Below are 21,175 nucleotides of genomic sequence, written 5' to 3'. Positions count from 1 at the left end.
TGACAATTCAATAGAATTTATTATGTGCTTCCTGTGACCTTCAAGGTTATATCCTTCACACATACGTGCACGTGCGTGCCATCAGCATTCACTCAACAAACAATCCCTAAGCATGTGCTAACAGCAAAAGGTACTGTTTAGCCCAAGTGAGACAACCCCTGCCCTCAAGGAGTTTGTAGTTGAATTTATTGCCTCTTCTTGAGGGCAGGGACCATTTTGGTTTTATCTCTGTATTTCCAGCACCTGCCATAGTGCCTGCTTAAGAAACACCTCTCGATTGATGGAGCAATAAGACAAAGCTAGCTATGATACAACCATGGCTTAAGTGTATGACTTACAAAAGAAGATATTTTGGACAGGTCTAGGCAAGGACAGCGGCTATAAACCAGGGACACACAGCGCGCGCGCGCGCACACACACACACACACACACACACACACACACACACACACACATACACACACACTCCCTGAGCTCTACTCAGCATTCATTGCAGGGGTATGAAGAAGAAGCTCCCTGGGGGCAGCAACCACACCTTCCCCACCTCTTCTCCTCCAGAGCCAAGCAGGAGAGTAGGAACCACAGAAGGCACCGCACAAGGGCCGCATAAGCAAGCGGGGACCTACATATAGATTTTCCAGTAACACGTCAATGTCCAGCTTCTAACAGACGCTGTTTCCATCAGACTCATGACCAAAGTCCCACCATTTCTGCTCAGCACACCAGGAACACAGATATCAAAATGCCAGTTACCATGTGCCCATCCCAACCCCAAAGGGCACCATTAGCATCGTCAGAGGGCATTGGCCTCGGTGGGAAAAGTCTATCACCGCTGGAAAAGCAACACCAAAGCCTTGGGCAGCCGTTTCACTCTGATACCATGAGAGAAATCTCAGATTATCGCAGCTCATAGAGCCTGACCTAGTTCAACCTACTCATTTTACAAATGGAGAAACCAACCTGTGGAGGAGAAATCACTTTCCCAAGCCAGCCCGAGCTCCTCAATCAATCATGAAATCAACAGGCATTGACTAAGTGCCAGGAACAGTGCTAAGCCCTAGCAATATAAAGCAAGGATTGAGGATCTCTCCCTGCTGTGGTCGAATGGGGGATAACCCTGAAAGCATCAGAAGATGGGAGGAGGGAAGAGGAAGGAGCTCCCCTGGAGTGACCTCGATTTCCTTAAAGCCAGAGGCAAGGTCATCTGCTAAAAAAGACAAGTTCAAGGAGAAAGAACCCAAGAGGAGAATGGAGAGTCCAAAAGGAATAAAGCCACTAACAGGGAGATGAAAACACTTGAGAGATGGCATCATTAACACTGGCTGCCCAGACAAGGGGCCCTTCCCCCCCAGGGCTTGACCCCAAGAGTCCTGGCCCCTAGCCCATGATGCCTTGCCCACCATACCAGGCTATCTTCTCCAGTACTGTGATGCCCCTCAGACGCTGTAATCTCAAGAAGCCAGGTGCTGGAGTTCCAAGAGGTTTCCTGAGGAGCTGTATTCAGGCAGCGGGAAACTGTGAAAGTGTCACCCACTGAGATCCCCCCCCCCAGGGGACAGAAGAGATGGTTGGAAAGCACAAGAAAGTTCCAAATGAATACTATTTGGAGTGACAGACACCATAGGAAACACCAACTCTTTATGGGTTAATGATTCATAGACCCTTAGAATCAGAGGGTTTAGAGCAGAAAGAGAACTTAGAACCTAGAACCAAGAAGTTTCCGAGTTGAATGGAATTTAAAGTGACAGATACTATAGGCAACACTCATTCTTTGTAGATTCATGAATCATAGGCTCTCAGAATGATAGGTTTGGATCAGAAGGAGAACTTAGAACCTAGAAACATGGAACATTAAAGCTGGAAGGGGCCTGACAACACCAAGTCCAAGGCTCTCATTTTATAGAGGAGCAAACTGAGGTCCACAAACAGGGGGAAGCCATCCTCCATTCCCCACTGAGTAGTAAGTAGCAGGATCAGAATTGGAACCCACATCCACTGTCTCCAAGACCAGGGATGTTTCACCTATCCAGAAGTTAGAAGCAACCTCAGTGTTCTCCTACTCTAGTCCCTTAGCCTGGCACTTAAAATAGCCCTGCATAATCCAGTTCAACTTCTCTTTACATTTATTCTCCATGTTCCTGTCAAACTGAACTTTGTCCACATACTCTTAGGCTCCAGCCAAGTTGCTTCCCAAACTTGACATATCTCCCACCTCGAGGCATGTGCACAACTCATCCCTCTCAACTGGAGTGAATGGAGAATAATTTCATCTAAATGGAGTCTAATTTCATCTAAAATGTAGCAGACTAGCCTTAGAATCAGGGAGTAATGTGGTTACAAGGAAATTTCTTAGAGGCAGCTAGGTGGCACAGAGGATGAAGCACTGGCCTTGGATTCAGGAGTACCTGAGTTCAAACCTCACCTCAGACACTTGACACTTACTAGCTGTGTGACCCTGGGCAAGTCACTTAACCCTCATTGCCCTGCCAAAAAAAAAAAAAAAAAACTTCTAAATACAAGGAAATTTCTTAACCCTAAGTCTCACTCTCCCTGACTTCAAAATAAATCTATCTACACTTTCCTCCACTGCCATCAGTGCTTTGTAAGATTTAAAAGACCACAGAAATGGGAGTTACCATTAGTCACTCATATTTGGGAAGGGAAAGATAGAGGGGAACTTGCCTCTGACCATACCAATGCAGCTCAAAAAGCAACTTCTGGTCTTAGAGAGAAGAAGTCAGAACCCTGGATCACACAGCCAATGAATGTCAGAGACAGAACGTCAACCCTGGTCTTTCTGACTGACTACATAGGAGTAGGATTATGTGGGAGGACATAGTGGGTAGACCACAGACTAGGAGTCAGGAAGACTAGGACAAGTCGCTGAGGCCCAAGTCCTGCTCTAACTACTGGACTATGCTACCCTAGCTCTCCAAATGGAAAGGCAATGGAGAAACAATACCTTTTCAGTATTTGTGTCTACCCTTGACCACACTGCCTAAAAGAGAAGCTCAATGGGGCTGGAGAGAAAAACATGTCGTCAGTTCTGCATGATATTCAGAAATGTCTCTGGGGAGATCCTTAGTCTGTAGCCCATAACTGATGAGGGTCTCCAATTCAGTGTTGAGCATGCCACGCATGGATATTTAATGCTTCCCAAGCCTGATCTTTCTTAATTGCACCACACAAACTTACTGGCCATAGTTGATCCATGTGTTGTGTTTGGTACCAAGCGAGAAGCAAGCAAACAAAAGCTAGGTCAGGACACATGATAAAAAAAAAAAAAAAAGGAGAGCTGTGTGGTCTTGAGCAAGTAACATCTCGGAGCCTGTTTGCTCAGTTGTAAAATGGGAACACCAATCCCTGAGCCCTGCCAACCTATCCAGAGCCCAGCTACACTGTAAAGCGCCATCATGTTTAGCACTGTGTCTCCCACACTTTCAGCCTTATCTCTGTTGGTCTCAGGAGGCTCCTCTTCCTTCTTGAGCTAGATCAAGTTCTTCTTCCAGAAAGCTTTTGAGGACCCTCCACAACGAGATACGTGACCAGGCCCTCCTAGGCACCCCTGCAGCCAGGCTTGGTGAACGCAAGCCCAGTAGGTTTCCTCTCCTGGGAAAGGTGGCCAGGCTGACCAAGGAACCGTGAGTCCTTTGAAGATTTGGGAGAGAGGGACGACTTAAGTAAGAGAGGCATGAATGACTGCGTCCAGCTCTCTGGCTGTGTCAGGTCCTTGGTCTCTGAAAGCAGAACTAGGAACAGTGGGAAGAGAGCGAGATTCCAATTCCGAGCGAGACAGAACCAACCATCGGAGCTCGCCCAGAGTAGGGTAGGCTGCCTTGGAACGGCGGGCCTCTCGCAGTCCTGGAAATGTCCAAGCGGCCACCGGGTGACGACCCCTGGGGGCAGGGCACGGCGTGGAGGGGCTCCCTCCTTGGCCAAGGCATCGGGTTGGACCAATCGTCCACCTCTAAGGTCTCTTCGCACTAGGAGATGCTGTTTCCACGGCTCAGTCCCTGGTCCCTAAGGAACTCTGAGGACCCTTCTCTCCTTCCTCCTCCTCCTCCCTTCCCAGCCCCGCCCCCTTGGGACATCAGCCCCGCCCCCTGCTCTTCGTCCCTACATGGCTGCAGCCCCGCGCTGGCTGCGCCCCCCGCCCTACTCCCCACACGTACCCGCCTCACTCTGTCCCCTGAGGTGGGGGGACGCTTCCTCGCGACCCCCCGAGCCGCCACCTGCCCGAGCGTCCCGCGCTGCCCAGTCCAGGCCTGTCCGGGGTCCAGTCCAGAGCGTCTCCCGCCTTGGAAGCCAGAAGCCCTCTGTCCCGAGACCAGGTTCTCGCGTCCTGGCCGCCGTTGCCAAGGCGACGGCAACGGCCGCTGATTGGTCCGGCCTGAGGGGGCGGGGGAGGGGGGAAACCCCTGACACCGGCTGGACGGATTGGTCCTGGTGAGGTCCCGAGCCAAGAAGTCCCGCCCCCAACCGCCTCTGCGCGAGGAGGTCCAACGGCTGAGCGACATAGACACCGACAAAGACACCAACAGAAGCAGCAGGAGGAGGAGAAGGAGGCGGTGGCTGCGGAGGTTGTGAGTCAGGGTTGGGGCAGGGAGGGGCCAAAGGCGCAAAGGTGGGAGCCAGGCCTTCTTCCCTGAGCATCAGCACCCTCTGTACATTAGGGAGAAGTTCCCCCACCCTGCCCCAGAATTGTTATCCTTATTGATTACTGGTGAGTGATCAGAGTCCCCTCCAATGGATATTGAGAGGTGATCTCATCAGCCAATCGTTTAGCATTTATTTAGCGCTTGCTGTGTGCCAGGCACACTGTGTTAAGCTCCGGGGAAACAGAGAAAGGCGCCTGACCTGAAGGAGCCCCCATTTGATGGAGGGGGCAACACAAGTATAGATACAAGATAGATGTGTCTGAGATAGATGTGCATCAAGGTATATGCAGTGTAAGGGGAAGGTTATCTCAAGGGGAAAGCACCAGCTATGGGCAGGTGGGGGGTGGTAAGGGTAAGAGAGAGGGTCTCCTGTACAAGATGGGATTTGAGTTGGGCTGGAAGAAATCCACCAAGAAAGAGAGTAGTGTCCTGGAAACCTAGAGAGGAGAGACAATCCAGGAGAAGAGGCACAGTGACTTGCCCAGGGTCACCAAGCCAGCATGTTTCTGAGGCAGGACCTGAACTGTGCTATACGGTGAAGAACACAAAGAGAGGCTCCCTGCCCTCAGGGAGCTCGAAGCCTAGAAAGAGAAACCGCCTGAAAACATTATATACAAACAAGAGACAGACATGTGGGAAGGCACTTAACCCCCATGGATTTAACTGGTATCTTTAGGCAGATGATTCAGCCCTAGTTAACATCTCCATCTGACTATTGGTCATCCCCAACTGGATGCCTCCTCAGCCCCTCAAATCGAACATGTCCAAAACTCATCTTTCCCCCAATGTTGTCCCCTCTTCCTAACTTCCCTCTTTCTGTTGAGGGGATCACTCTATTTCTGGTCCCCTAAGCTGCTCATCTTCAACCTATTCCTCACCTTTTACAGTCCAAATTACCATTTTACAGGGCCAAATTACCATCTCTTTTCTCCCTCACTTCTTTCAAGACTCAGCTCAAGTACCTCCTTTTCCATGAAGTTCCTTTGATCACCCAGGTCCTAGTTCCTCCCTCCCTAAACTACCCTTTAGTTTATAGAATATATCCAATATATGTGTATATACATGGGGGGGGGGGGCTGTATACACACATACCTATAGAGTTCCTATTGTCAAAAGGCTTCTGTGCTGGTGGAGGAAAGGAAGCCAAACCAGGACAAATGTCAGTAAGCATCACCTCCCCAGTTCAGGGCCTCCTCACCTCTCACCTGATGTTCTACCACCAACTCCTAGTTGGGCTCTCTCCTCCAATCCAGCCTCCACATAGCTGCCAGATCCCTAAAGCACAGGTCTGAGCACAGCCCTCCCCTACTTTAGAAGCACCCGTGCCTCCCCCTCCCCTCACTCCTCAGGCTGACCTCACCAGCAGGCAGCCTTTTTGCAGGTATAATCGATGATCCTCTCTTTCCAGACTGATTTCCCATGGCTCCTTTTTGCATGCCCTGCATTCCAGCCCAACTGGCCCTGAACTTGATATTGCATCTCCCATCTCTGGATCAACAGACAAGGTGAGTGTCTGGGACTAGGGAGAAGAAGCCATTCCAGATGAACAATGACCCAGAGATGTTCCAGGAATGGCCAGTCATACATTTCAACTTTCTTATCCAGGAGGAAACTGAGGCCTCAGAGTCCAAGGGTCCATGGGTAGCAAAGAGCAGAGCCAGGAAGAATTCCCCTGGGAAGGGAGAGAGATAAGGCCCATGCCTTTTTTTGCACTCAACCCCAGTTGACAAAAGGTGGTCCTGACCCTCCTTCACTGGCTGAATTCTTGCCAGTCCTTTAAAACTCAGCTCACCGATCCCCCATCCATCAGGAAAAGGCTTCCCCTCCTGTCTCAATTAGGCAGGTGATCCTGTGTGACCTGGGTTTGTCTCCCAGCCCCGACTGGACTCCAGGAGAACAAGACCAACTCCTGCAGTGCCTAGCCCAATTCTCTGTACATAGAAGGCGCTCACATGTCAAGATCACACAGCTAATAAAGACAGCAGAGGGGGCTCAAACTGGCATTCCCTGATGTGGGCTGATCCCTCTTGGGAAAGATTGTGGCTCATTCACAGTCAGTCTGGGACCCTACACCCTCACCTCTAATGCCATCCTTTACCTCCTGGAAGCAGGAAGTTCAATCAACAGACACTAATTAGGTGACTACTGTATGCCAAGCTCTGTGCTAGGTGCCAGGGAGACAAAAACTGAATGAAAAAAGGAGCTTGCTTCTAATCCAACCCCACAAAGCATCTGAAGGTCTGGCAAGTTAGGCAGGTCACTGCTGCTCACCCCCCAGGCCTCAGTTTCCTTCTTTGTAAAATGAGGCCAATGACTCTCCCCTGCCCTGGGCAGGTGCTTTAACATGCCCAAATAACTCTGGGCAGTGCTCTCCCTCTCCTACACCGGGTGCACACTCCGTTAGCAGCCCCCCACCTTTTCTAGTCTTGTGCCTTTCTTGGACAATGTATTTTGGTCATTGAGAAAAACTGAGCCGAGCGTGCTTTCAGGTACATGTCGCTGTTGTCCCCTCATTTCAGTCATATCCGACTCTTCCTGCACATTTGGGGTTTCCCTGGCAAAGATACTAGCACGACTGGCCATTTCCTTCTCCTGTCAGGCACACAGTAGGTGCTTAGCAAATGCATGTAGTATGTGAATCATCAGCTTCTGGAGTGGGATGGGCCTCTAGAGATCAAGTCTCACCCCTCATATTACAGGTGAAGAAACCAAGGTTCCGACACATGGAATGACTCACTATGAATGGCCAAGCAAGTGTTCAGGCCAAGGTCAGACTACAAATGCCCTGCTGCTTCCACTCTGCCAGAGACTGGAAGGGGGAGAGCCTGGAGGTGGAGACCAGCTAGGACACTGCCTCCAGGTGACCCGCCCCACTGGGGAGCTTTGTGGGGGTCCTTTCCTCACCTGTCACTCGTGACCCTGGTCACGTTTCCTCAGGGGTAACATAATGAGGCTGGAGGAGGCCGTTCCTCTGAACCTGTGGAGTCTGCCCTGTGACTCCTCCGTGCTCCAAAATGCCCCAGTCTCCCAAGGATGGTGGAAGACTCAAGGGAAAGCTTCTGTTGGCCAAGAGACAGCTTTGCGCCCAAGACACAGGCCCCTGCAGCCCCTGCTGGTCCCCCATGTTGCCAACACAGGGAAAGAGAGTACTGGCTGATTTTTTTTTCTGCACAGGTTCGCCCACATTTAAAAAAAAACCCACCAGCACACTTTTCCTAGAGCCCAGATTCCCTTCCCCAATGGTGAGGAAACAGATTTAAGGGCTGAAGCTCTGGGGATTCGGTGCCAACTGGCTGACAGAGCCAAGTGTGAGAACCGAGTTGTCATTTGATGTTCAGAATTGGCAAAGACTCCAAGCCTCTGAGATGAGGCCTGTGGGCCCAAGCTGTGTGGTAGGTGTTTCCATGGTTAATTCACTCATCGGCCAACCCTCTCACCAGTCCAAGGGTGTGTTGGGCCTCCCGTGTCCATCGAGAAGAACAAAGGTGCACTGGCTTTGTAGCCTGATTGATATGTGCTTTACCCAAAAAGGACAGTCAAAACATTGTAAAACTGGGAGCATTAAGCACCTACTATGTGCTAGGCCCAATGCTAGGATGAAAATGAAAGTGCCTTGTCCTCAGGGAGCTTACGATCTATTGATGGGATATACCAGAGTCACAGATAAGTAAATAAAGGATATATACAAAACACATACACAATAACAGGGGGCAGGGAACTAATAAGGGGGTGGTCAGGAGAGGCCTCTTAAGGAGGTGCCACATTAGCTGAGCCTTGATGAACCTACATGGTGCAGGGGATGGAGTACTGGGCCTGGCCTCAGAAAGACCAGTGTTCCTTTCTGGCCTCAGATGCTCACTAGCTGGATGACCCTGGGCAAGTCGCATCACCTCTGTTTGCCTCAGTTTTCTCCTCTGTGCCTGCCTCCCAGGGTTGTTGGAAGAATCCAATGAGATCATGTGTGTAGAGCACCTAACCCAGTGCTGGGCACACACTAAGCACTCTCTAGATGCTCGCTAGTATTATTATTGCTAGAGGTCAAGGTGAGTAGTGAGGGCTGCTCAGGGCCAGGGGCCAGGGAAGCATCCTGGCAAGGCTGAGCCGGCTGTTTGTGACTGACCGGCTCTCACCCAGTAGGCACCAACATGACTCCTTGGACAATGGCAGATGCAAGGAGAATTGAATGGAGCTCATTCTAGGATACCTTCTCTCCACAGTAGCTTGGTGTAAGCTGAGCTTTGAATAAGCTGCCGCTGGTCAGCCTGCCCCCAGGAGAGCCCAAGGTCACAAGTCTAGAGCATCTGTGACTCCAGACTGGTGGCCAGCCAACCCTGCCCTGGAAGTGGTGAATTTGGAACTCAGAAGACCTGGGTCCAAATGCCGACCCTGCTCCTTACTGTTCTGTGCAGCCTGCCTCTGGGGAGCAGAGACTTGGGGCAGAGGGGAACTGCTGAAGAGATAGTTACTTGGACCCCTCAGTTGGTCCTCCCCTCATCACCTTTGGGGAAAAAAGGCTTGTGGAGAGAAGAGGGACTGTGCCAATGGTGGAGAAAGATGGGGAGAGACAAGCCATGAGGCAAGCAGGTGGAAGAGACACTGATGCAGAGACTGGGACATCGGCCTGACGGCCCGACGGCAGTAAATGCTCCCAACAGGAGGGATTGTCCCCCTCCAGCTTCACTCCTGCCTTTGCCCCTAATTTTCTTTTGATTTATTTATTTTCACTTTCAAATTCTCTCCCTCCACCCATTGAGAAGGCAAGAAGTGCAACGCCCAGTGCCCATAGGAAATCACACAGAATGTGATCCCTTTGCTTTCGGTCTACATGGGACTGCCCTTCTTCCATGACACTGTTGAGCAGAGGAATGCTGAACTCTGCAAGTTTCATCTGAGTCTCCCAAACAGAGGAAAAGAGGTGGCGAGCTCTGCTTATGCCAAAGCACCAAAATGCTTCTTCAGATTCAGACTGAACCCAAGGGCTTGGAAGGAATTCAGAAGGACCAGGCAATGCGAGGAAAGCCTTACTGACTTATACAAGCCTGGCAATGACCATGGGGGTGATGTTACCTCTAGAGCAGTCATTGTGAAGGGGTAGATCCCCAAAAGGACAAAAAAGAACGCGTGCAATTACAAAGGAAGCCGGTTATTTTGAAATGAAACATCATTTTTTTCCATCCAAGTTCATGGACAGCCTGGAATACATTCATACAACATGATTCCTGACCCCCTTGGAGAGGAGGGGAGTGTGTGGCTCAACCTGCTTAGGCCTCGAATGTTCCACTGAGGTAGCTGAGAACTCTCTATCCTCCCAACCCTGGCTGTCGAGGGCCTTCTGATTTGCTTGGGGAGAGGAGATGAACACAGATGAAACAAAAGAGAACAATTCGCGGCAGAATAGAATCAAATGCTGAGTGATGAGAAAGAGGAATGAGAGAAAGGGCAAACAGAGCATTTGGAGTCAGTCATTAGGGACAGCTTCCTGAGGTGGAGAGGCATGATCTGGGCCTTGAAGGATGAATAGGATCTGGGAACAGGCAGAGGTAAGAGAGCATGTCAAGCTCATTTGTCACTTCAAATGAGGATGCACTAGGTCAGTGATTCTGAAGCTTTGGGGTCTCTGAACCTCTTGACAGGCTTAAAAATTACCCAGGATTCCTCCCTCCCCAAAGCTCTGGTTCCTATGGGTGATATCTCCAGATATTTACCATATTCAGGAGGACCAGCGCCTCTGGGGTGAGGGCTGATCGGACACCTTGGGTGTCCGCCTGCTTCACCTGTGGAAACTGTAGCATGGGCAGTGGCCACATCCGGTAAACTGTTTAAGCAGGGGGCTAGCTTAGGTTGAAGGTCACCTACAGGCCTCAAACCTGTCTACCCCAAGCATGTGAATTCATTTTTTGTTCATGTAAAAGTTTCCATTCCCTGTAATCCACGGGGCATTTCCTTTTATCACTCATTTGACCGATGAAGAAGCTGAAGCAAGCAGGGTGAAGTGACTTGCCCAGGGTCACACAGCTAGGAAGTGTCTGAAGCCCCATTTGAACTCAGGTCCTCCTGACTCCAGAGCTGCCACTCTATCCACTGCACCACCCAGCTGCCCCAAACCCCAAACTGTCTGATACTAGGTTGAGTCAACAGCAAAGTGCATCAGTGGAATTGGTCTATCAGGAGCAAAGCCCAGAAGTCAGTAAACACAAGAACAAAGACTGGGGGTGGGGAGAACTGCTTGAAATCCTTCAGGGGTTCAGCTTCTCTCCTAGCACCTCCTCCTCCCTTCTTTCCAGGGATACAACTTGCTTTTCTTAGAGGATAGGGATCGGGCCTGGTCCTCAGGTTCCACTGGTATGGGGCACTCTGAGGGGAGGAAGCTCCCTTTGCCAGTGCAGGATGGCACCTTCTCTGCAACTCGTAAGCTGAGAGGGAAACCTCCAGCACTGCCCAGGGTGACAGAGCCAATGTGGGTCAGAGGTGGGCTGACCCCAGGGCTTTCTCTGTACCCAGTTTTCCATCCAATCCACCACACGCTCTATTTTCTAAATCTAAATTGATGTTTCCCTCTCATTTCCCACTATACCCATCCACCTACATCCTCCCAGGGAACCATTACTTATAATAATTAAACAAAAAGAGGAAGAAAAAATTTCCCCTAAAATAACCAATGTATTCTTTTTAAGTCTGATGTTAAATTGACTGTTACACACCCTTGTTCCTTCACTTCTTCAAGGGGCTGGGCTAGTGCCTGTCTTCTACTGGATCTTGTGACTTTACGTTCAGTTTCAATCGTTTTCTTGGGGTCTTTTCCCCAACTGATTACAAAACTGGAATCACCATGGATAGTGTTTCCACGGGTCCACTTATTTCATTTTGTATCAGTTTACACATTCGTTGTTCCATGTTTCTTTGGATTCACGATATTCATCGTGTCTTCCAGCTTGGTAAGGTTCCATTGGCCTCGTATGCCCAAATTGGTGTAGTCATTCACCACTAGACGGACATCTGCTTTGTTTCTACCATGAACATTGCTGCTCTAAGCAGAGATGAAACCTTTCTTTTTGTCACTGCCCCCCTCGAAGTACATGGCTCAGTGAGCACGGACATCTTCATCACTTTCTTTGCATCATTCCCAGCTGCTTTCCAGAATTGTTGGACCAGCTCTCAGCTCCACTAACAATGCACGGGGTGCCCTGCTAACAACAGCTCTTCCAATATTGCCATCTTCTGGCATCTTTGTTCATTTATTGGGTATGAGGTAAAACCTCTGGGTTGTTTCAAATGGTATTTATCTCGTTATCAGGAGATGGAGCAATATTTCCCATGGCTATTAATAGTCTGTGAATCTTCTTTTGAAAACTGTTCATCTGAGCACTTACCTGCCGTTATATTCTCTAGATTTCTTGGGCATTAGACCCATAGCAGAGACACTGTCACAAAGATGTTTTTTTCCCAGCAGAACACACACATATCTTCTTATCCTACTTGAATTCGTTTTCAGTTTCCTGTAATCAAAATTCCATTTCACTTGCTTTTCATCAGAGGCTTGTAAGATTTTGAAAATGGCCGTGCCTATGTCCATGCTTTGCCCTCTTTGCCATCTGCTATTCTGACTGGCTCAAAGACAGGGCTTCTTGACTTGGGGGCTACAGACCCCCCTCTCTATTTCAGGGGATCCATGAACTTGGGTGAAAAAAATGACATTTCATTTTTAAATGATTGCCTTATAAATGAGTGACAAGGAACTCTGCTTAGACAAAGGAACATGACCTTAAGCCCAAAGTCAAGAGCACTGGATCTGACTGACAAAGAGGAGTCAGGGAGAGAAAAGGATAAGCCTCCCCTCCTGTGCTAGTAGAGGCACAGTTAATGGGAAGGAAGGCAAAAGTCAGAGCCTCTCCTGGACCTTTGGCTTGTCTTCTTCATTTGGTGCTCTGTGGTCACAGATAGAGATCTACGGTGAGCAAGTGGCAAAGCCAAGGTTCAGACTTGAGTTTTTCTGGCCTAGTCCAGTGTTCCTCCCTATATGCTCCCTAGTCTCTGGGTCGGATCGGCTGAATAGGGACAATTGGACTATCTTAAATCAATGCCTGCAGGCCTGTTTTCTATTTATTTTTACGTGGCTTGAAAAATATTCAATCACAGAACCCTTGGAGCCATACAAAGGCTACTTGCTTCATTAACTAGACTGCAGACCTGGTATCTGCATTAATCCAAGCACACACACACACACCCCCCAAACCCCAAACCAGGATTAGACCACAGGAGAAATAGGCATAAGCCAGTGTTCTCAGAACTCACCCGCCTTGAGACTTGGGAGGACAAGGTTCTTTCTTACTGATCTCCCTATCTGTAGATGTGATTGTGTGGAATTAGGGTTAGGGTCTCTGCCAATGCTGCATAGTGGATGATTAGAAGCTGAGGCAGAGGCTCAGCTGCTGCCCAAAAGCTTCAAGTGACTGGTAATAGCCCCTGGGGTCACCCAAGGAAAGGAAGTCAGACCCATGTGGTCTGTTGCACTGGGACTGAGGCAAGAAGACTTGTGGGTCCTTCCCTTCTCACTCCTCTTCTAGTGCTGTCTCTTCTCATCTCCCTCTTCTTTTATCCTTTCCCTCCCCAACTTTTTCTCTGACCTCATTTCTCTCTTCTCCTTTTTTCTCTTCTCTTTTCTCCTTCACTTTCCAAACTTTGTCTCACCTTCATCTTTCTCCCTTTCTCTTTCTTCATCCCCTCTTTCACTCTCTCTACCTTCTCTTCTCCTTCATCTCCTCTCAGGTTTTGCTTCTCTTCTCTCTTTCCTTTCTTCTCACTTTCCCTCACTCTTAATTTCTTCCTTTTTATTTCCCTGTGTTGGAAGAAGTAGAGAAATGAAAGTTAGAAGGCAGATAGAGAAGGTCTGAGACTCAGCTTGTAAAAAGGGGAGATTTAGGTGAACTTCTGAACATCTGTCTTACTAAAGAGGCCAAATCCAGACATATTCTTGTAAATCGGATAGAAAGTGGCCCAGTATTAAAAGACAAGTAAAACAGCTCAGGTCCAATGATTCCTGGTCAGCCTGGTCAGAGGAGAATGCCAGGTCAAACACAATTTGTGGAAGTCTTCTCACTTCCCAAGGAAATCCCAATCCTTGATCAGCCTTGAAGTAGCTCTATAATAATCCTCTAAAAGAAACTAAGTAGGAAGTCACTAACACACTCTAGGATTGCATTGTCAAGAAAACTAGGAATAAGGGAGCATGCTTACAAAGTCATGCCAGAACATTTCAATTCAACATTAACATACAACATGCCAAAAACTGTGCCAGGCATTAAGAACACAGACTAAACTGAAATGGTTCCTGCCCTCAAGAAGTTTCCATTCTATGGAAAGAGTCAATATGTAGATATATAAGTATAAAGCAGTTGACAAAACATTAAGTGCCTACTATGTGCCAGCGACTGGAGATACCCAAGAACCATATGTTGTCCTGGACAAATACCCAAGGTCAGAAAGCAGAGAGGGACAAGAACAAACAATGTGTATACATCCAAGGAAGCCATCCACCACTGGGAGTATCATATAGTTTGGCACAGTGAGCTGTCGGCAGACAGTGCCTCCTCCCAATGTGTAGGTCGCCCTGCCCGTAGTAGGCTGGAGCAGAAGGAGAGGTCCTGGCCCATCCACCCACACTGGGAAGGCTGGGAGACCACACCTCCTACCAGACCTTCTATCCACTGGCCAAGCACCACCCCAGTGGAGTGTGGGAAGACTCACTGTCGACTACTGGTCACCCTAGAGGAAAATATTTTTGGTCTGAAATTCCTGAAGCCATCTCCTAAAGAAAGCATGGAGGGCCTGCACTCAGCTCCATTGATGAGAGGGCATCTCCATGCAAATGAAACCTCAAGTCCTTGAGGTTTGGGAAATTTCCTGGGTGTCCTTGAGCCCAGGATAGAGGATAGAAAAGTGAACCTGCCAATAAACACCCTTGTTGGGGATCTCCTCTCAAAGTGCCATCTTTTAAAAGTCCTCTCTGCTAAGAGACATTCTGCACAGCATTCGATGTAATTGCAAAGAAAACTGAAAGCTCCAACAACAGGCAACTGGTTGAACTGTGGACCACTAACATCATGGTGCATAATAATACTTCAAGATTGCCAAGAATGAGGAAGACAGATAAATCTGGAAATAATGGAGGGGGGCCAAAGTAGGAGAGGAGCACACAGAAACTGCAGGCACAGTGGGGCAAGGAGCCCAAGGAGGATGACCGCAAAAGGGTCCTGATGCTTCAGAGAGCTGCACTGTCCCCTCGCGCTTTGAGTTGTTGAGTGGTCAGTGTTTTCTCTAAGGAAGCCACTGTGTCTCAGTCTTAGGCCTCTGCACCGGCCTGAGCTTCAGGCTAGTGGGGACAAAGCTACTGCCAGTCTCTGTCCAGGGTGCTCATACCCTGGCAATTCAGGGCAAAAGGAGAGAGGCTCAATGGTTAGCGACAAGGCCTAGGTCTTTCCTCTGGCCCCAAAGAAACCTTCTCAGGGCACCCCCTTCTGACCTCCCCCGCACAGAGTGAGTCCAAAGTGGCCCGAGTTGGTGATTACGCAAACTGTCGAGACTCGCACTCGGTGGCATTTAGGGTTATACCATCACCTCTATCGTGTTGTCTGGAGACAACTGGCTATAGCAGAAGGTGATCTAGGAAAGGCAAGGACAAGAGACTTTGGTCCACGTGACTCCTCTTCTCCCTCCTCCATTGGAGGCCACAGCTCTTAACTTGAAGGCAGAGATGGTGATTGAGTCAGAATGTACTGGGTGATCTCAGGAAGTGCCTTCCTTCCCTTGTCTGAGCTACAGGATTCCCACTGAAAATGAAATGTGCACCACCCACCCTGGCAGGCTTGTGAGGGACAAGCTGCACAAAAAAGGAAACTGACCCTGTGGGCATGTGAACTCTTGTTCTGGCACCACCTCCCACAAGGTGACGTGAGGCGACAGAGCTGTGATCAACGGAGGGCAGGGAAGATTTCATGGGTGACTGGCAGGAGGGGTCAGGCCAGTGGGGCTGCTTGGAAAATGGCACTTTGGAGCACGCAATCCACAGAGTTTCATGCATAACGGTCTCCTTCTGTGCCATCCAGTGTCGGGGTGGTGTTCATTCTATTGGTGTTAGGGTCAGGGTAAAATACATGATTTGTGGGCCTGTGATTTCCTTGATAGAGGGAATTCCCATATAAAATAACACCCTTTACCTATGAGGTAGCAGGAGTCAGCAAGACCTGAGTTCAAATGTAGCCTCAGACATTTACTAGCTGTGTGACCCTGGACAAGTCTGTCTCCATTTCCTCACCTGTAAAATGTGGATAATAACAGTGCCTATCTCACAGGGTCCTCCTAAGACTCAGAGGAGGCAGGATGTGTCAAAAAGCACTTAGCTCAGTGCCTGGCATATAGTAGGTGCTACAGAAATGCTGCTTCCCTCCCCCTCCTCCCCCCTCCAATGCTGCACCTAATAGGCCCTGGGAGATGACGGAGTTGCCAAGGGTCAGCCAGTCGGGGGTATCAGAGGCAAGACTTGACCCCTGACTCCAGGGCCAGCCCACCATTCCCTAAGCCGGGCTGCTGCTCATTTGCAGTTCAAAAAATGGAAACCAAGTGTGCTGGAAAGCAGCCGGCCCATGTCTAGAAGAATTCATGCTGCCTGGAGCCCGCAATGCCTTTGGCCATGGGCTATACCAATAGCTTTTCCTTCCTTTATGGAGAAGGAAAAGTATGACACCTGGGGGACACTTCAGTTTCCAATAAAACTGCCCAGAAGTGAGCCCTGCCTGCTAGTGAGGTACCACTCCTGCCCAACTAATTCTATAAGACAATAGGCCAGGATTCTGGGTTCTGATTCTCACTACCAGGAGAATAATTGGAGCCCAGAGCAGGACTGCCCACCTCCCTGCCCACCCTGTAGGCCATCCTGCCATCTGTGCTCTTGTCTGAGATACTCATGTCCCCCTGGGTTCACCAATCTAGCCAGATTGGGGAGGGGGGCTACGATACCACCAGAGCCCACTGTCATGAGCGGCCTATGACCCACAATGCAGTTCAGTGGAAAGAGGCTCCAGTTCTCCTCTGCCTCAGATACTTGCTACCTGGTAACCAGGGCCAGTCAGTTCCCCTCCCTGGGCCTCAGTTTCCTCATCTGTAAAATGGGCTTGGGGGTAAATGGCTTCAGAGGGGCCTTGGAATCCAGCTCTAGACCTGTGCTCTTATGAATTGACCCTGAAGCCTGGCGATGCCAATTAATAGCCAGTAGGTCCTTAGTAAATATCGGTTTTCCTGAATGGAGAGTAAGGCAAGACCCAGACCCTTGTTTCTTCCTTCCTCTGCCTCAAGGTTTGGGGCTCCTGTAAACAGAAGCCTGAGGACCAAGCTGCCTTGTAGAAGGATACAAATGGTCAGAGTACAACCGAGGATCCCAGGTAGGGATGAAGCAAACCAAAGACAGGAAGAAGCCAAGCATGGGTTGGGTCTGGCAGCTGCCGCTGCTGGCTTCAACTGGTCCCAAGGGACCCCAGTGGGATGAGGAATAAGCCTCAGATCCCAAGGGCAGTCCAGGCTCCTCGTGGCTCTCTCTTTTTCTGCCATTGCAGCAGATGCTGCTTTCCCTTCCTTACACTCCCATCTGCTGGGCACAGGGTACCCTGTTTCCCTTAGCAGATTGCCTGCCAGCCTCTGCTTCCCCAGGCCCTTCATTGACCCTATTGCCGTAGGCCTGGCAGAGAGCCCCCTGGGGAGATGGAGCAGACAGGGCTGGCCTCTAGAGATGTTCCCCTGGCCATGTGGCTGATCTGGGCGGCACAAGTCTGTAAGTTGGATGTGCTGGATCCCCACCAAGCCTCGTCGTCCTCACCATCATCCTGTCTGGGCCCCTGTTCTAGGTGGGGGTCACCTGCAGCCTTGTGGGCGGTTCTAGGTGAGGTCAGTCTGCACATCAGAAGTGATACATAACAGAAATCGTGCCCACCATTGGCTTAGGGAGCTAAGGCAGTGAGAATGAGAGTTGGATCCCAGGTCGGAGGTTTCCAACATGTGGCCACCACACCTCCTGTGTGCTGAATCGTGTTTTGCATAGACAGATGTGGTGTCACTCAGGGAGGCCTGCAGGACAGCGGCCTCTGTCAGCCTGCCTCTGACACGTGCCACCTGAGCAACCCTGGGCCAGCGCCCGCCCACTCCATACCCCAGGCCACTCTTCGGGGTTTCCTTATGTAAGCATCCCTCCAACCCAAGGAAATCACAGGTCCAGAGCTGTGATTTTTTGCCAATTATATGGTTGATTAATAAAATACAAATTCAGTAACTGTTTGAATTCATAATGGCTCTTGTCATTTTGGTTGTGGTTACAAATTATCAATAGTTATTTTCCAGTGGAGCCTTCTACTTTTTTTTACTGGAACTATGATTTCATTGGCATGGGGAACTCCCAGATGGTGGAAATCCCTCTACCAATGCAGGTGGCAGCTGCTCTGTAGCTTGCAATCTCAGAGTTTAAGCCACTTGCCCAGAGTCATAGAGCTCAGATGTGTCAAATGTGGGACTAGAATGCACCAGTCTTCGCCTCCCTTACACAGAGCCTGGCTCTTCATCTACTACATTAATCTGGCATACAGTAAGCACCTAATGTTTGCTGGCTTTGAGTGGGGGGGGGGTTGGCTATTTAAAAGGTGCCCTGCTGCTGGAGGGGGTGGATATCCCCATCCTACAAAAACAGATACAACTGCTCTTCCCACTCCCCAGAACTAAAAAGCAAGCCCCTGGGCCTTGCTGGCCTAGATTTGGGGTCCCAGGGAATAGCCGTCCAAAATACAACAAAACCATCCATGGGGCTACAAGAGTGGGCCTCCTGCTTGTCTGTTAGAGGCTTTCTATCTGTCACACACACCCCATGACAGCTGCATGTTTCTGTCTGCCTAGATGAGAGACTTCAAACAGAAAGGGCTAGACAGCTGTTTCAAATTGTAGATAATCACACTCACTGCCTTCAATTACTTACTTAGCTTTTCCCATTGTTTTACACATAGGTCCAACATCTCTGCAGGAAGTCAGAAGGGGACAGTCCAAGATCTGGGTTCTGGGAGGCAGCCAGCTCATGGCTTGGTTTTTGTTAGAAGTCAAAGTCGGACATGATGTCACACTTTCCCCTCTTCTTTTTTTTTTTTTAATTTTTTTTTCCCTCTTTATACCCTAGCTCATCAGCCTCCTCCTCTGTGGATCTAGCAAAGATGGAAGCAGTCCATGGCCTTACTCTTCCCAAGCATCCGTCATCTGATTGGGCCAGGAGACCTTGGAACCCTCAGGAGCTGGATCCCAGATGCCAGACTGACACCCCTTCCAAACCTCATCGATGGGCACAAAAAGGGTGGCTGCCAGGCTTTGGAGCCCCACTTTCTCCTGCTCCCTGATGGTGGACAACGATGCTTCTGGACAGGGAGACACGATTCCTCCTTGGTACTGCTGGGACTTCTCCTTCCTGAGACTTCCTGAGCCAGAGACCCACCAGCTCCTTCTGTGCTCCTGCCTTTGCCCCTGCCCCTGCCCTCTGCTGGAAACTGTGCATTTCCCAATTTCTCCTGCCCTGGCTTTAGACACAGGCCAACATCTGTAGCTAGAATCTAATTCAGTTCAATTCAACAAGCATTTATTATGTCCCTGTTGGTTACCAGGTATTCCGCTTGGCACTGAGGGCACAGAGACAAAAAACAAAATCATCCATACCTTCGACGAGCTTGATTTACACCTCACTCTTTCATGCATGGATCATTCCCTGAATCTATCATCTATAATCCTCCAGAGGAGGAGGGAGTGCACTGCAGATGGACAGTTTCTTCTCTTTCTCCTCCTCTTCCTCCTCCTTCCGCTCTTCCATGTAGTTCAGAAGGTGGGCTGATTTTCCTCCCTTTGGTGGTCTTGTCCCCTTCTATATTTTTCTCCTCTACCGTTCCCTCCCTTGTTTGGCCCTGTCATAATTGAGGAGCGTGATGTGATCACGCCAGACACTGGCCTCACGGACTCAAGACTTTAGGGATCACGTCAGTAAATGGAAGTAAGTTCTGGGTCCCATGGATTGAAATACCTCCTCTGGAATTAAAAGCGCACCCACTCCCTGTCTCTCTCACCACCCCCCATCCCAGAAGGTTTAATATGCCAAGATCACCAGCCTTGATGGGAAGGGGCAAAGACTGGTGTGTAGACCTAATTCCCAAATTCCCTTTGGCTAGTGATCAGTTGGTTAAGATGCTGCTTTATACAGAAGTCACTAATATTTGAACTTTAAAAATGACTGAAGGAAGTGTTATTTACAAGGGAGGGAAAATCTACTACGGTTCTTGCACTGAGGTAGAAGCCCTGGCATCCCACCTGCTGGGCTATCTGAGTAATGCAAGCTCAGGAAACTGAACGTATGTTGCCAACTTTAATGAAAAAGACTCCAGAACTTTTGAGGGGGTTAATCCTAGGAAGACGCCAATGTGAGATATGGACAAGAAGTCTGATTTGGGTTAAGATGTCATAGATTTCACTGGTCATGCCCTTTGCCTTTTACCCTTTACAGAACTAATGACTATTTTGATCAACCATATTATAAAACCGTCAACAAGATTAAACTCTAGAGTTAGAACTTTGGAAAGATCTGGCAAAAGCCTGCATCTTTAGCCACTCTATGGCCTTGGAGGGCTAGCCCAAGGATTTGCAAAGCTAAGTGCCATTTATGGAGGTACCGCTATGCCAATCACACAGATATCATCACAAATGTTGGACAGGTGGTTGATGTAAAATCTGAGAGACTGCCCAAGGAAAGCTGCAACCTGAGTTACATAAAATATTGGATAAAAAACAAGTGGTCCAGGGGATATGAGTTATCTGTACCCTAAGCCAGACATTTGAGTGCACCAATGATGCCAATTCGCGCCAAGTCGTCATCCCACAGAACCAGGTCGGCAGGAAATCAGGTGGCAGATGGACCAACCATGGCAATATAACATACTTGCACTACATATATCACCATGGTTGGTCCTATTATGGAAACCTAAGAACCTGAGAGAGAAATCCAAGCGGCCACAGAGCTCTCAGATGTTGTTGGGCCTCAGCGATGCCTACATCACAACTCGTTTGGGAACAGAAAGCCAGATCTCCATTTCCTGCACCTCGGATGCTACATCTCATTGTACAACTACTTGTGAATGACATTAAAGACATGTGAAAGACAATGAGACCAAAAGCAGTAACATGCTAATATCCAGTTAGGAAAAATTTTAATTTCAGCTAATAACAATATCAGAGATCCAATAAACATTCTATTAAGTTAATATTGTGTGCTGTTTTTGCAATTATCTCTTCTCATTTTTTCAATGGGAACATTAAAGAGGTGGCATTACCCTCTGCACCTGAAGGATCATGGCGCCTTCCATTTGACTTGTAGCAGAAACTTTATCCACACTGTCTTCCTCCATTAAGCTCCTGTAAGGCCCAAGGTTGTGTCTGTTTTCCTGCTGGTCTCCCCAGTG

The 21,175-nt window shown here is 49.1% G+C and overlaps 1 protein-coding gene and 1 pseudogene across 1 annotated transcript in view; one reads left to right on the top strand and one right to left on the bottom strand.

Annotated features, from left to right (window-relative positions):
- The window catches only part of EFCAB6 (EF-hand calcium binding domain 6), a 168,313-nt gene extending 163,974 nt beyond the window's left edge, over positions 1 to 4,339 (bottom strand). The window contains exon 1 of the mRNA XM_043967890.1: positions 4,173 to 4,339. The gene's annotated coding sequence lies outside the window, so the exon portion shown is untranslated. The remainder of the gene's footprint in view (positions 1 to 4,172) is intronic.
- A 6,706-nt stretch (positions 4,340 to 11,045) lies between these two features.
- On the top strand, positions 11,046 to 20,887 carry LOC122729067 (annotated as a pseudogene).
- Positions 20,888 to 21,175: the final 288 nt, after the last annotated feature.

The sequence above is a fragment of the Dromiciops gliroides genome, chromosome 5 (genome assembly GCF_019393635.1).
Source record: "Dromiciops gliroides isolate mDroGli1 chromosome 5, mDroGli1.pri, whole genome shotgun sequence".
NCBI classification, from domain to species: Eukaryota; Metazoa; Chordata; class Mammalia; order Microbiotheria; family Microbiotheriidae; genus Dromiciops; species Dromiciops gliroides.
This window is presented reverse-complemented; position numbering and strand designations above follow the sequence as displayed.